The following is a 5,945-nucleotide window of genomic DNA, read 5'->3' on the forward strand; positions in this document are numbered from 1 at the left end:
GGTGAATTTGAGAGTGAATTTCTGTGGTTCCCGGTAGCTTAGTCGGTAAGAGTGCCCGGCGCGTATCTGGGAGACCCGGGTTCGATTCCCGGCTGGGTGAAGCGGAAATTTTTTCTCTCTAAATTCTAATGCTCTTAGAATTATTTAATGCCTAAAAGAGGTTAGGCGATGTTTGAGGTGAATTTGAGAGTGAATTTCTGTGGTTCCCGGTAGCTTAGTCGGTAAGAGTGCCCGGCGCGTATCTGGGAGACCCGGGTTCGATTCCCGGCTGGGTGAAGCGGAAATTTTTTCTCTCTAAATTCTAATTCTCTTAGAATTCTTTAATGCCTAAAGGAGGTTAGGCGGTGTTTGAGGTGAATTTGAGAGTGAATTTCTGTGGTTCCCGGTAGCTTAGTCGGTAAGAGTGCCCGGCGCGTATCTGGGAGACCCGGGTTCGATTCCCGGCTGGGTGAAGCGGAAATTTTTTCTCTCTAAATTCTAATGCTCTTAGAATTATTTAATGCCTAAAGGAGGTTAGGCGGTGTTTGAGGTGAATTTGAGAGTGAATTTCTGTGGTTCCCGGTAGCTTAGTCGGTAAGAGTGATCGGTGCGTATCTGGGAGACCCGGGTTCGATTCCCGGCTGGGTGAAGCGGAAATGTTTTCTCTGAAATTCTAATTCTCTTAGACCCATATATGGGGGGGGGCAACCCCCCCCCCATATATGGGCACCCCCCTTAAATTAGAACATGATAAAAATCATGTACTGTTCCTCGCCTGAACTGACCGCGGATCATGGGGGGAAAATTAGTATCTTACCCCAGCGAGTTGTAGGATCACCCAGGGCCACAATTGTGATTTTATTTTATTTTATTTATTTTATTTACCTTCTTTCCATCATTCTCTCGAATTCTGTCGATCGCGCTCACTGAGGGTTACGTGAGCGTCCTGACGAGGGTAGTGGAGCGGAGCATCGGGAAGGGCTACAAGACGGGGCTATAACTGAGGAGCAGCACACCGACGAGCACGCACACACCGAGTCTGGGAGACACACCACGTAGGACGCGAAAGACGATCGTCGCACGCCAGCAGGCATCTCAGGCCTCTACGTGCGAACCCCCACCACCTCACCGATGGATCGGCGGCACAAGGCCGTCCAGTAAAAAACCGATGCTTGAGGAGCATCGGATTATGTTGGCTCCTGCGCCGCTTAACGCGGATCACATCCACCGACCCCGAGGCGCAAGTCCCAGTTTTCTGGGACTACGGAATTTGGGATTAGAACCATTTTAAAATGCTTGAATCAAATTGTCGAATTCCCTGGATTCTTCGCTCTCTATCACGTGATCGGGTNACATCTCAGGCCTCTACGTGCGAATCCCGACCACCTCACCGATGGATCGGCGGCACAAGGCTGTCCAGTAAAAAACCGATGCTACAACATTGAGGGAGCATCGGATTATGTTGGCTCCTGCGCCGCTCAACGCGGATCACATCCACCGACCGCGAGGCGCAAGTCCCAGTTTTCTGGGCCTAATGAATTTGGGATTAGGACCATTCTAAAATGCCAAAATCAAATTGTCGAATCACTTGGATTCTTCACGCTCCATCACGTGGTCGGGTGGGGGAAGGAGAAATTGAGGGGTTCCTCGGGGCGATGTACGGCCCCGACGGACACTCTTCGCTGGGATTTGTTCAGCTAAAGTCGGTCTGCGCAATTTAAGTTTCTTTCGCTCTTCGAGCTTATTTGACTGAACGAAAAAGTAAAGTACTTTGTGGTGTTTTGCCCGACTGTTCCGGCTTTCTTTTCCGATGTCGCCGTACTGAGGATCCCGACGAGTCTGCCTGGTGTTCTCGCGAAATCACGGTGAGCGTTTAATTTCGTTGTGAGTGCACGCGTACTTCCAGTAGTGAATCCACTCCGACGCCCATTTTGGGGCCGTTTGAGAATGTACTAGAGTCTGCTTGTGACGCGGCACTCTGTAGCCTTCAGCTACCTCATGAGTTGATTTTACTATGAGTATTTCTACTTGATCATTATTACTAATTTTTTTTTGTGGGGAAAAACTAATCCTAACTCATTTGTTATGTCGATCTTCGCCAATAACTTTTCGTGTCGTGGCTCTCGCGTCGTCGTCGCTTACGGGTGATCCTCGGGTCTTAGCGTCTCCCACGCATCTCTAAAATTATTATTATTTCTTTTAGTTAGTTAGTATCACTAAGTTAATTACATTTTTTTTGGTTTGTATAGCGTCTTTGCTCACGGGAGTCCTCTCCCGCACGTATACAAAATCCTACATTGACTCTCGTATGGACGAGTAAAAGATCAGACTTAACTCATGGAATAAAAATATATATTTTTTTTGTTTTGTAAAAGTTTGCATACTGTTGAGTTACGCTCATTGTAGCCTGTTCCCACACGCCTCCGCGATTATCTGAGCTAGTCGTGGAACGCGTCTCAACTGTGTGACCTTGTCCTTTGGCGGTTAAAAGGACTGGCGCCCTTTTTGGCATTTTGTCTCCTCTCGTTATTCCCGTCGTTCTAATTCCGGGTTGAGAGAGTCCAAAGAGGTCGCTGAAAGTTCGTGGAGAACCACGCGTCTGAATCCCGCAGACGCGCTTGGGAAATTACCTCACAATATATAGGCCCTATATATGGACACCCCCCGTATATATGGGCACCCCACTATATATGGGCAGCCCCCTTAGAACCCCCAGGACCCTTATGACCCTTACCACCCCTATGACCTTCATGACCCTCAGCGCTCCTATGACCCTCGTGACCCTTACCACTCCTATGACCCTCGTGATCCTTAGCACCTCTATGACATTTAGAACCCCTATGACCCTCGTGACCTTTGAGACCCTTAGCCCCTCTATGACCCTTATGACCCTTACCACCCCTGTGATCCTTAGCCTCGCTATAACCTTTATGACCCTCGTGACCATTATGTCGCTTAGCACCTCTTGACCCTCGTGACCCTTATGACGCTTAGCCCCTCTATGACCCTTATGACTCTTAACACCCCTATGAGCCTTAGCAGCTCTATGACCCTCGTGACCCTTATGACCCTTAGCACATCTATGACACTCGTGACCCTCATGACTCTTAGCCCCTCTATGACCCTTATGACCCGTAGCACCCCTGCTACCCTTATGACCCGTAGCACCCCTATGACCCTTATGACCTTTAGTCCTATATTTTGGGAGGTATTTTTTTCCAAGCGCGTCTGCGGGATTCAGACGCGTGGTTCTCCACGAAATATCAGCGATCTTTTTGGACTCTCTCAACCCGAAAGTAGAACGACGGGAATAACGAGAATCACACCGTTGAGCCGCGTTCCACAACTAGCTCAGATAACCGCGGATACGTGTGGGAACAGGCTACAATGAGCGTAACTCAACAATATGCAATTGTTTACAAAACACAAAAGAAAAAAATATTTTCAAATCATAATTAAGTGTGATTTATTACTCGTCCATACGAGAATTAGCGTAGGATTCTGTACACGTGCGGGAGAAGACTCCCGCGAGCAAAGACGCTATACAAACCAAAAAAAAAATAATGTAACTAACCTAGTGATACTAATTAACGGAAAGAAATAGTAATTACTGTGAAAATGCGTGGGAGACGCTAAGACGCGAGGATCACCCGCCAGCGACGACGACGCGAGAGCCACGACATAAAAGTTGTTGGGAAAGGTCGACGTAACAGATGAGTTAGGACTAGTTTTCCCCACAAAAGAAAATTGGGAATACAAATCAAATAGAGAAACTAATAAAAAAAATCAACTCAAGAGGTAGCTGGAGGCTACGGAGTGCCGCGTCACAAGCAGACTCTAGTACATTCTCAAACGGCCCCACAATGGTCGCCGGAGTGGATTCACTACTGGAAGGACACGTGCACTCACAACGAAATAAGACGCTCACCGTGATTTCGCGAGAACACCAGGCAGACTCGTCTGGACCCTCAGTACGGCGACGTCAGATAATAGAGCCGGAACAAACGGGCACAACACCACCACGTACTTTACTCTTGTTCAGTCAAATAGCACGGAGAGCGAAAGAAAACTTAAATGGCGCAGAGCGACCTTATCGGAATAAATCCCAGCGAAGAGTGTTCGTCGGGGCCGTACACCCGATCACGTGATAGAGCGCGAAAAATCCAGGGGATTCGACAATTTGAGTATTTTTACAATGGTTCTAATTCCAAAATCCTTAGTCCCAGAAGCTGGGACTTGCGCCTCGCGGTCGGTGGATATGATCCGCGTTGAACGGCGCAGGGGTCAACATAATCCGATGCTCCCTCAATGTCGTAGCATCGGTTTTTTACTGAACGGCCTTGTACCGCCGTTCCATCGGTGAGGTGGTGGGGGTTCGCACGTAGAGGCCTCAGATGCCTGCTGGCGTGCGACGATCGTCTTTCGCGTCCTACGTGGTGTGAGTTTCCCCGACTCGGTGTGTGTGTGCTCGTCGGTGTGCTGCTCCTCAGTTATCGCGCCGTCTTGTAGCTCTCCCCGAGGCTCCGCTCCACTCTGGGCGAGGGCCTGTGAGTGTAGTGTGACGTGCAATGACGCCTTCGAAAATTCAAATTTCACCAAGGCCCGCGAGGAGCGGAACCCAGCAGCCAAGAGCACACAAAAAAAATAAATAAGGCCAAAGAAAAAAAAAGACAAAATAAACAATGATAGCCCAACACCCTGGTACCGAATGTTTGGTTTGATGAGGACCGGAACAAATTACAAACAAAATAATACTACGAAAATGCACCGTCAGGACCTGAAATGTCGCCCCTTCGCGGTGTTAGTGTGGTGTCCCCCCCACCAAAATAAATTTGAGGCCATCATCCCATGGGTTGAGTAACTATATATATATATATATTTTTTGCATAGTACATAGGGATATTCGGTACAGACCGCCGCCCTTTCCCGGGCAGTCGCGGTTCTCGATGCCCCTCACACGCTTATGCGCGGATCTTGTTGCGAACCAGCTTCGTCCCCGGTGGCCTCTCGATGTCGTAACGTTCAGGGTTGCAGTACGGGCAGTTGGTGACGTTCGTACCCTCCTCCCCGCATCTCCCACAAAATGTTCCCCGGATATACGGGTAGTCCGAAGCCCGATGGGAGCGGTCACTGCAATTGCCGCAACCCGAACAGGCACCCCATTCCATCCACACGTGAGGACTTCGCTTGATCAGGTTTGCGAGGTCCTGGGCTCGACGATTACTCTCCTCCGCCCTGACATACGGCAGGGGTCTGTAGCGCGCCTGAGTCGAGCATGCTTGCAAGCGTGGAGGGTTGCCCCTCACGATGCCCTTCAGCTCCACCGTCACTCTCTCCACGAGCAACTGGAGCTTGGCCACAATAGGCACCACCGCGTCGAACACGGGGTGCTCGTCCTGCAGGTATGGCCCTTCCACCATCTCCTCCAAGATGGCCAAACCCTCAGTGGCCGATTTCAGACCGGCCAAGGCCCAGTTTATCTTCACCTGCTCCATGCTGTAGGAAGGGAATAATGGACCATGACACAAATGAGATGAGGTGATGGATACTACGGGTTTCCTAATCTCGTACCTCACTCGTCGTCCGAGTCGCGTGCGAGTCGCTCGTCATCCGCGGTTACCACGAGTTTTAAATCTTTAATGTGGTGGCGTCCCGCGACTCTCCCTTCCTCATCTAATAAGTCGTACACGAAATCGGAGTTAATGTCTTTTATTCGATATAGTTTAGTGCTCCATTTACGTGCGAGTTTCGACGTAAAGTCCTTCGGCTCCGAGGATAATGTTCGGATTTTACACATAACTAAATCGCCTTCTGCAAATTTTACGTCACGATGATGACGATTGTAGTAACGAGCTTGTTGCTCGAAAGATTTATCCAGGTTGTCGGTAATTAAATCATAAATTTCCGTCATGCGTTCCATACGTTTTGTCCATCTGGCCGTGTTCGGTACCGCGATTTCTTCGTCG

This window comes from Diachasma alloeum, unplaced genomic scaffold (assembly GCF_001412515.2).
Source record: "Diachasma alloeum isolate Michigan unplaced genomic scaffold, Dall2.0 Dall_scaffold_01200, whole genome shotgun sequence".
Taxonomy (NCBI): domain Eukaryota; kingdom Metazoa; phylum Arthropoda; class Insecta; order Hymenoptera; family Braconidae; genus Diachasma; species Diachasma alloeum.